Raw genomic sequence first — 11215 nt, forward strand, 5'->3', positions numbered from 1 at the left:
ACACACACACACACACACACACAGGCTTATGAGACACTATTTTAATCGGCAAGATTTGAATCTCTGAGGGAGCTTTTCTGCAGTGGACTGTGCCATACAGTAATGGCTTCTCAGTCGTCTGGGGCTTCAAACTATTCTGCCCTCTGATCCCTCCTGATGCCTGCTAAAAACTAACAAAAGAAAAGTTGATTCAACAATTTCCCGAGTTCCACTTTAAACCCACCAACACTTTTTTGGAAGTCATATGGTCTCTATTGTCACTGAGCTCTGTTCAATTTAGCTGCTGCCACCCTCATTTGCTCCTCTTCGCTTGTATTATGAGCAACAATACAGAGGATGCTGCTTAGAACACACATTATGAATAATGACAACATCAACCATATGTTTAATTTGTTTTTTTTATACTTATTTATATTAATCTTACTGCCCTTGTCTTCCCTCTTCCAATGTTGTAAAATTTAAATGAAAAGCAAAACAATATGCACCATAATGCATCATAATGAAAAAAAATATCTATTGTCAACATGAAGCCCACATTACTACATTAAAACCATGTGCACTAATTGTATAATAAAAGCAAATACAGCCTACAGTCAAATACAGGATGGTCCATCATTAAAAGTATTAATACTCATATAACTGGAACCTCTATGGCTCAAGGAAAAACACATCTATCATTCACAAATGGTACCTCCCCCAGCCTGTACTGACCCAGCCTTACACAGGCACTACCCTCGATGATATGAGGGAGTGCCCCGGAAAACATTCTCATCACTGGTGTTTTCTGTTTTGTGGGGGGATAGGCGTCATTTTTGATCAACAGATCTGGATCTAAATGAGACGAAAGTGGGGGACCTTCAGTGGGAGAGGACCGGAGGCGATGTTGAATCTAGCTTATTGCTTGTCAGACTCCTGTGTTTACTTGCTGTAGGACCCCACTGTTGACACATCTCCTCAGTGTCTGATAGCACAAAATTGAAAATGTTGGGGTTGTCTACTGATCCTATCTCTCTTGGCAGGAGGTTTTCAAAGGTTCAGATGAAGAGCCCTCAGTTTTTTAGCTCAGAGCCACTACAGATGAGTTGCTTTACTGTATAACACTGTTTGCCCAAGTAGAGAATAACAACCAAGTCCGGGAAACAGAATAAAAGATCAATAGACAAACAGACAAACTTTAGACAATAAGATGTGGCAAACTTTTATCATCTACGGAATGTGGATGTTTGTGAGGAACTGAACAGTAATTTATTCAGCAGACAATAACCCATGTTTTTGTTCCATTTCTTTATAAACTATTGTAGTTAGACACCATCAAACAATTCAGACCTTAGGTGTTTGGATTTTTTTTGAAACTGCTTTAGGTAAGAAGTAAAACAATGTCCTGATATTCACTTTCATCAACTTTATGTGAGTCACTCTCATTTTCCTATGTTAGTAGTTTAAAAATTCCACCAGTAGAACAAGGAATATCGTGTCCATTGCATGTTAACTATGTTTTGCTAAAATTACAACTAATTGTGGTGCAAAATGACTAGGATGACTGAATGTCAATTTACTGCTCACTATTACGTATGAAGCATTTATTATTATCTGGAGAATAGTGAATGTGTGATATAAGGACTTCGGATACAGCTATTGCATAATGCACAAAATATGATTTTGTCATCTGTTGTTCCTTATTGAAAAAAAAAACACATCATAAACAAGATATTATATAAGTGGGGGTCTCGTTGCTAGGTTACAGCGCTGAGACATTGCAAGCATTACTGCTGCCATAGGATGGACACTTGATATTAAGGGCTGAAGGGGGTTTCCATTTGGCAAATAAAAACACAAATCTATTTGAAATTCCACACCCACTAATGAGAAAATCCAGTTACCAAGTGGCTGCAAAAGTGTTCGGTTTTCTACTTCTGTGTTGGCTCTTAATGGTGAAACTTATTACTGGGTAATTTCAGACACTAATCATTCTTAAGATTGTGTGTATGTGTGTGCGAGTGGTCAGAATTGTACAGTCCAGTTTACATACTATCAACAATGTTAAAAGCCAACACCAAAAGGGCGCAATATTAACCTTGTAGTGAGGATAATGATATTAAATGGGGTTTTATGGTAGCTCTGCCATGATCTTACTTGACAGCATTTCACATCACTCTGATGCAGAAATATGTGAAAAATATGCCTACCTAATTAAAGCATTCAACCTTTGGTCACACCAGCTCTGAACATTTTCTGAGTTTTTGTGTTGCATTTTACACTGAAATAAAAAAAGCACTTGGATTGAACGAAAGAAAAAGAGTCTACAGGTACAATGTTTCTCTTTGAGCTAAAATGATAACATGAATTCTTTAGGCAGTATATCCGAATGTCAGTGGCAGTTTAAAGTCATTGCCACACCTCAGAAAGCAACATTAAATACTAATCAATTTCTGGCCGCTCGCTCCAGGTGCCAATTTCTACAAATTTTATATTTAAATTATTGGCATACATAGACTATAGTATAACACAGTTGAAATGGATGCTGTTATGCTGATATCTAGTTACGCCAGGTGATATGGACCCAAAGCCAGAGACGAGTATCAATATGCTGAAAAACATCCTTCTAATTATGAAAGAGTATTGGTTTTCAAAAACTGAAAAACTTTCTTAAAGGAATAGTTTCACATCTACGGAAATGTGTTTATTGCATATTTTAGATGAGAAGATCAATACCACACCCATATCTGTCCATTATATGTGAAGCTACAACAAGCAGCCAACTAGCTTAGCTTAACACAAAGACTGGAAACAGTGGGAAAAAGCTACCCTGGCTCTTACCATCCGTTACAAAATCTGCCTACCAGCACCTCTTAAACTCACTAATTAACACGCTATATCAAACAAAAGCCCAACTGTAAAAATGACAATTCACCACTTTTACGGGGGGTTATTTGTTGGCTCCGAGCAGTTGCCAGGCAACCAGCAATGACTCCAGTAAATTACTACCTCCAGCAAGAAACAGTCCAGCGCCAAACCCCCATAAAACTAGGAATTTAGTCATTTTAAAACATATTTTTTCCTATTTAAACAAATGAAATATGTGGGAGTTTTAAAAAAAAAGTTTGACATTTCTTTTAACAATGACATGAAGTACCCAGTACCATTAGAAAACATAACAGCAAATGTCAATTACAAAGTGTTGTTCAGTGAGTTTTAGAGGTGCTGCTAGGTAGATTTTGTTACTGTTGGAGAGAGCCAGACTAGCTTTCCGGTCTTTGTGCAACGGTAAGGTAAACGGCTGCTGGGTGTATTTTCATATTTTAACGGACAGATATGAGAGTGGCATTGATATTCTGAAAAAATGCCCTTGGTCCAGAAGTTCGGTAACTGTTTAGGTAAAAACAATAAAATAAAAATACGTTACAGTTAAGGTACAGTTAACTTAAAAAAGACTACTTGGTTAGAGTAAGTTAGAGAGAAATTGTGCTCACGTCTGAATATTGCTGTGAAAAACCTTTTAAACCTTGTTCTGGGGAATCGCTTGCAAATTTCTTGGGTGACACATTACCTTGAAAGCCTGTAAAGTCCTGCTTTACTATCATTTTTCTCCTAGGCTGCTTCTCTCTAAATGCCCTATATTATACCTTTTTTAAACCTCCTCCACCTCTGCAAACTCTGCCCCTTTAACAACAGAATATAACCCATCTCCCTATACCTACAGACACAGCTTGTTGTTTTCTTTATGTGCTAATTCAGTAACGATGCTATGATTGTCGTGTTTGCCCATTCCTCTGTAATTTCCCCTTCTCCAGCCCTGCAGGAGGTGCTGAGAGTGAGCTGCCACAGCTGATCTGGGCGGCGTCATCTCCCTCCTGGCAGACACCTCGGGTGAATAAATAAGCCTCTAATGACGCCACCTTGAATTACGGAAATGCTTACAGCTGCACTATTAAAATGCAGGGGTTTTCTTCTGGAGCTGCAAAGTGGGATGCGCACAACTGGGCTCTTCTACAAATTCTGACAGGCCTCTCCAGGATGGCTTCTGCTACCAAATTGTAGGACCCTATTACTGGCTAAATCTACTGCCATCCAGCTTTCCAATTAGAGCACAGAGGGGAAGCCCGGCCACTTGTTGTAATGGACGGCAGTAGTAGAGGAGCTGAGAAGGAGGAAGGGAGAAAAAGGAGAGAGATTCCTGTTTTATTTTCTGTAATTCAACTCCAGAATCCGACGAATGTGTTGTAATTGCCCTGACCAAACACAATACGATGTAATGGTCTTATTAAAACGCAGATGCTTGTGGATCTTAGGACAGATCGTCCTTAATCAACGACATGCAGCACTTTGAATTGGATTAGTGGCAGATTTTAGTTTTACTTTTCAGATTTGCTTGATGCTATGAAGAAATCCTGAGGAGATATTTGAATAGCTTCTTGCAATTCTACAATTACCTACTTCAAAGCTTTCCCTAAACCGCAGGTTGTTAGAGATGACATTGATACAGATGGATTATAATATACCTGTAAAATATACCTGTGTTTGTAGGGTGTAATATACACCTCAGTAATGAGACAGTTCCCACACAGCTATTCCTAAAAGGTTTCAATTCCCTTTCCTCACTGCAGGCAGCAAAAATGAACCAACTTCCAGTCCGTTAATTAGGTGTCAGACACGGAAACTAAACATAAACAGTGACAGATTATATTACTCAAAGGGATTACCTCCATTTGCAGTGTCATAAAGCAGGCACAGACAATTTGTAGTACTTAACTTTGGGAAAAGTTCATTCAAGTAGAAAGACAAATCTGTCATTATTGGCAAGGCCTTTCCACTGCTCATGACAAAAACACATAATCTTGGTGTCTGAAAAATTCTTGGCCTTCCAATTTTGCAATATATGTAATATTAATTGTAAAGACTGTCTGGCACGCCATCATTTCATGGCCCTCAGACAGAAGTCAGACTTATAATGTGTTGTCCAAAAACCTTTAAAAATATGTGTAATAATTTAGTATAATTGTTGACTTTTGGGATATAAAATGTGTTCCAGGGACACTGCCAGCCTGGTGTGTGTTTGTGTTTATCTATGTGCATGCTCTTGTACCTGCAGTGTGTGTTTTTAAAGTATTAGCATACAGTAGCCTACTTGACTTCCAACCCATAAACTTTGAAAGTCACTCTATTGCTTTACCGCCAATATCACCTGCCGCTCTCTCATAACATTATTAAACATATCAATCTCAATCATTTTCAACAGAAAAACACACACCATACGCCATAATAAAAGCAATAAAATGTTCAGAAAAAAAGGGAAGTTTTCTTTTTCTTTCCATTTATTTGAGCCCAGCAGCAATAGAGGAGGTGGACTAAGTGCTGGAATGGCAGGGCAGAGACATAAAACCTCATCAGCCCTTATTGCTTGTCTGTTTTTGGCATCTCTTCATATTCTAAGATCTCCTTGTGGCTTTGATGTTGTGTGGGTTAATAAAGAACTGAGATGTGAGGAGTTGTAGCAGACAGCAAACGGCTAAAGACACAAATAGATTCCCGGCAAGTGCACATTAGCTGATGAACATTATTCCATAATGGTATCATTATGTATGATGAATCCAGTGATTTACCCTATTAATGTACTGCAGGAGTTCGCCTCAGGGACCAATGATAGTGTGATAGGGTGGGAACAGTACAGTATGATATACTATATGTCAACTGCAGATCAGAAACTGGCATTTTCTATATTAAAATGTGTCTAATGTTGTGTAAACTATAAAACAAACACGGGATTCCTCTGTGGTAGCTTTTTTTTGTAGGTGTGACCCAGTTGTTATTTTTGTTGCCATGACTTAATAAGCACCTCAGTGTATCACTGTAAAGGCACCTGGCATACATTCTTACAGTAAAATCTATGGCCATTACTTTAGTTGTAACCCTAAAGTTATATTCTTCTCTCAATTTATTTCAGTGGCCCACTTTTTTTGCTTCAAGGCAGTATTCCTGTCTCTGACTGAAACAGAAATGACCCCAATACTGTACTGTAGTAACAATAATGCACTGGTGAGGTGATGATAGCAGTCGAGAAAGAGAAAACATTGAACAATTCCTCCTCCAGTCTCAAAAACTCTCTGCAATGTACGGTGGTTGTCGGAGTATAGTGAAACAGTTTTCACTATATTGAAGTTCTTGATACAAGCATCAACACTGAACGTGTGCTTTTCGGTGTTGTACTGGTCATACTCATTGTTTGTAAGTAATTTTTTTGGCAGATACTGAGTGGATCCGGCTGATAAACGATAAAAAAAGAAAACAATGTTTCACTATTGAACAAGCTAGAAGCGAGATTTGCTTTCTACAGAAATCTGAGCAAACTATGAACGCCACTTTTGTTCAGCTTGTAATTAACCATTAGTTTATGATAATAATCCTGTCATGACCTAATGGTGCAAAAATAACATGCTTCCGCAAATGTCACAACCGATACATATGATGAGTAATTGCCGATGAGTTTAACGATGCAGAAAGCGTGATTATGGAGAGCTTGTTACCAATTTCATGCACTTCTAGGGAATTCATGAATTAAGGGAAATCAATTGATGAAAATGAACTTTTCGAAATACCTTGTGAGAGGCAATTAATCTTCAATGGGAGAGCTGCACTGGGCATGTAATTCAAAGATAAGCTATCACCCACTTATTAAAATAGTTTCTAATTTATTCATGCTAATCAGTGTCTTTCAGCCTCAGCATCTTGCTTATGATAAACAAAATTCCTCTGCATGGGCCACTCTGCTTTTGCTCTCCAGCATGATCACTGGTTTTTCAATTAGCGGCGTGGCTACAGAGCGTCTTTGATAGGCACGGACACGCACAAGGCCTATTTCAAATAGTGTATTGTCGAAATGAGACACTGAGACGGTCAGAGGGCACACTGCTTTCCAACAACGAAATATCAGCCGGTGACCAAACGACCGTTGCTAAGGGTGATCCTCTGTGCATCTCAGCTCTGAGCCCATGTGTGAGGAGTGTGAATGTGTGTGTGTGAATGTGTGTGTGTCAAATGGATGATCTGACGTGGGGACACAAAGCTCTGTCTCCATCTGTCACTGGGCCTTGATGCAGCGCTAAAGGTCAAAGTTCAAACCTGGGTCGTGATTAATGTGGAGAGAGCAGTTGGCAGCTAGCAGACACACACTACAGTTATAAGGAAGGTGCTTGACTCAGCGGGCGGTTGGATTTGCTCTTTACTGACTCCTTGCTCCTCTGTCATACCCCAAATATGTACTGAGTCAAGACAGACGTACTGCTTCTGGTGCCACTGTTATTGCAGTCAGGTTCACATGTCATCATTATCTATTAAAATTCAGGATCAAAGTTCAAGATCCTCTCCCAAAAAAATCACTGCTATTTAATCATGCTGTAGTCTAATCCAATCAGAACAAGGCAGTGCGTGTTGATGTGTAATCTGTATAAAATACTAACTCCCATTTGCATTTTCTAGACATGTCGTTTTATTAAAACTACCCAATTTGGTGCTGGGAAATGAATACTCAGAGATGTGGAAAGCCTTTTTGGGCACAGATACTGTCATACTTGTCATAGTGCCCTTGATAGTTATGACGAGTGTCTTTTAAAATATCCTAGTTTGGGCTTCTCAAGGACCCATCATCATCAGAGCAATGTGCAATTCCCTGTCTTTGTTCATTCATTTGTAATGACATTAAGCTATTACCTTGAAATATTAATATGTATCTCTGATTGGGTCACCAGGAACAAAAGAAGCCTTTTCACGAAGGGCAGTGAACTGTCCGTGAACAAAGAAGTTTTGTGGGATGAGGTTCCAAACACGTTCATGCATTGTTTGTCAAACTCTCTCTTCCTCTCTGTCTCTCTCTGTCCTGATTTATTTCTCTCATTGGTGAGTCATTTAAGTCCATGATAAATAGCCCTGGCTGCCAAACATTTCAAGGTTCAAGTGCTGAAGAGGATTAGTGATTATTCTCAGAGCGTATGAATGTGTGTGTCTGTGTATATGTGCACGTGTGTGGTATGTGAATCTGTGCACAACCACAAACACTGGAGGTGTGTGCTTACAGCATGTGTATTGTTATTTGTGTGTGTCAGCTGCCACATTCTCTGATGGTGCCCAGTATTGACTGCGTTTCTTCACGATCTGCCCCGTGGGCTGGTAGGAGAAGATTTGGGCTAAACAACACGTAGGTAATACAGGGCAATTTGTACCCACTGAGGGCTTTGGAAAGGCCAAAGTCATGACTATTCAATAAGTCGCTCATTATTAAAAACCCTGAGCTTGTACTTTGCAGAATACAGATGTCAGTTCTTGCTATTTGTTTACGTTGTTACTCCAGAGCGCTGATTGTTAAAATAATTATGTTTGTAAGGAACATCAGTGACTCTGATCCTTTTAAATGAGAAAGTGTCCCTTCTTTGATTTGCCTGGTTTTTCCGGCCTTTGATAATGCATCCTCTGCTACTATAAGATGTGATGTAAGGCTGACAACAGGATTCTCTAACAAAGCAAGAGGTTTTCTGCAGCTGGAACTCGATACAGCTCGAGTCAACAAGTCAAAGAAGCAGACTGTTAGAGGAAATCTCTCACTGCTCTTTAATTGCACTTTGGGCAGATGAGTTTCAGGGATGAGACAGGCGGGCGGCACCCCACTGCTGGTGGTCAGTCTGCATTCAGGGTGATGTATGCAGCTGTGTGCTGTAGGGCCAGGGAGCGCAGCCTGTGATATTTATCTGCCCAATTAAGGCCAGTGTATCTCTGATGTCTGCCAATGCTTCACCCCCAGCAAATCTGTTTCACAGCTATCCCACTGTTGATGGAGGTTGTACTGTATGATAAACCGTGCCTAGAGGAGAAGTGAGAGAATCCATGTCTCTGCTGTGATTTATACCTCTTTGGACCAACTGCTTAGCACCAGAAAAGCCATGGCCTAACACCACTGGTGGATGAAATTCTGAATTTAGATTGTTGTCACACTCAATTTGACCGTCTCGTCTTCCATGGTGTTTCCTGCATTTCCAGAATTCAACAAAAATCATTTTAGAAAGTAAATATAGTTTTCTATATTTTCAGTAAATACACCACCATCTACAAAAGGAGAAGGGCTAAAGAAAGGTTCCACTTGCCTTCTCCAGCACTTTTTCACTTTTCAGTTAACTGACTGACCTTAGCATTACGAACTAACGAACACCCACGTGCTCTTTCTTTAATTCATATACTTTTAAAACATATAAAGACGGAGACAAGAAAGATAAAGACTTCTGTGTGGGCGGTTAATGCTTGCAGATAGTAGTAATAAAAAAGACAGACATATTTTTAAAACTCTTATGTCACTGAAATAGATAAAAGCAAGACTCGAGCTGCAACTAATTATTATTTCCCTTATCAATCTGAACAATTATTTCCTTGATGATTGATTAATTGTTCAGATAAAAAGAAAGCCAGACAGTAAGGAAAAAGGTCTGTCACAGTTATTTTCTGAAAAATGTTGACATTTGGAAATGGCATGTTAGCTTAAAAATTACTTAAACAATCGATTATCAACATATTTATCGGCAAACAGATTAATTGACCAATTTTTGTATCAGACGCCTTCACATTGTAAGTCATCAAACAGCGAGAACTATTTCTGATGCACCTCTTAAACCTCCACAATCTGCACTCTCATCTTAGATTAACCTTGTCTCCTTCCACCAGTATGCTCTCCACAGCTTTACAGTGTAAACAGCTACACACTATAAAGTGGAGGAGAGCCTGAGACTGCAAGGAAAATGTTGGATGATGGCCAGTTTGGACCTTGTGGGGAAGCAGCATCATATAAATATGATTTCAACTACAGACGATGACTGTGTTGAAAACAAAGTTTGTGCAGGTCACCAGTCTGGTGTTATTTTTGGTCAGCATTTTATGTGAAACATCTGCAGGAAGTTTTGAGTTTTATTTACACAGATAAAAAGGAAAGCAACCTAGAACTGCTTGGAATTAATTAGTCATTGAGAACTATTATTCTTGTTGGAAAAGAGAGCAAGCGTGGTGAGTAGGGGCATTAGCCTGGTTCCAGACCTCTAAATTGCTGCCCACATCTACCATTAGTTGAGCAATTCAAACAGGTCTAGCTTTGTGCTCATTGACTGCTTTTTCCCCTGTTGAAAAAAAACAGCCAGGCCAGCTTCGTAGGTGGGAATAAAAAATAAATGGCCACAAAAATTGTTTGATGCAGCAACAGCTTCCAGGCCCAACTCTTAAATCTGCATATTGAGTGGTAGCATAGCATATTCAGTCTGATTATCAGGCTAGTATGGTGTGATTATGTTTTTGTAATGACAGTAACAACAGCACAATAATGTGAAACTGGAGCGAATCATCAGTTAACAGGGAGTGTTTCAAATAAAGTACAAGTTCCCTTTTCAGTTAAATGAAGCCATTTGAGAAGTTACAATAACCATGATTTTTGAATGGTTGTTTTAAATTAATTTATTGATTTGATTTGATTCGATTTTCACCATCTTTATTACACTGGTAAGGTTTTATTTAATTTTTTATCATGGTATTAGACGTCTGTGCATGCATTCTTGTACAACAATTGTTGTTGCGTTTGACGAAATGTTTTTTACTATCAGCAACAGTGAGAGGAATTTTTCCTGCCAATTAATCTAATGTCATCCACAAGGACTGGCATGTAGGGAATACGTTGGAAAAGGGAGGATAATTGAAGTGGGACAACGTCCAAGAAAAATTCTCAGGGAGTGTGTCTACATTTTCTTCTGCTTTTGAACGACCCCATTACTATAATTTAAAACTCATTTTGATGTACAATTGTAAATGTGCATTTGAAACTACAGAGTACAAAAACATCACTCCAGTGGATCCAGAATTGTCATGCAGAGAGAATCAAGCTTTCCATAATGGATCACTCTGAATCTGAGATTAAGAAAACTGTGACAATTTGAGCTATGCTGGTTAGATTAAATGTGGTAAAGTAAATGTACAGCAGTAACAGTGTGCAGTCTATCTTTATGTTGAGCTGTTTTACCTAAAAGACCAAATAAAAATGCCTAAGTTACTCTTTTGTGTTGTATCTATTCCCTCTCCAGAGAAGAGAGACGTGAGAGCTGAGTGGCTGACCTTTGTCCTTACTCATTTTAATTAACCATGGCTAATATCAGCTATTTCCATGATGAGGACTCACATTAGTGCACAATCACACAATCGC

At 39.0% G+C, this 11215-nt stretch overlaps 1 protein-coding gene across 2 annotated transcripts in view; it reads right to left on the reverse strand.

Annotated features, from left to right (window-relative positions):
- negr1 (neuronal growth regulator 1) overlaps positions 1 to 11215 on the reverse strand; it is a 131912-nt gene that overhangs the window by 70962 nt on the left and 49735 nt on the right. The window lies entirely within an intron of this gene.

This window comes from Morone saxatilis, unplaced genomic scaffold (assembly GCF_004916995.1).
Source record: "Morone saxatilis isolate NCDOM2014 unplaced genomic scaffold, NCSU_SB_2.0 Contig12, whole genome shotgun sequence".
Lineage (NCBI taxonomy): Eukaryota > Metazoa > Chordata > Actinopteri > Moronidae > Morone > Morone saxatilis.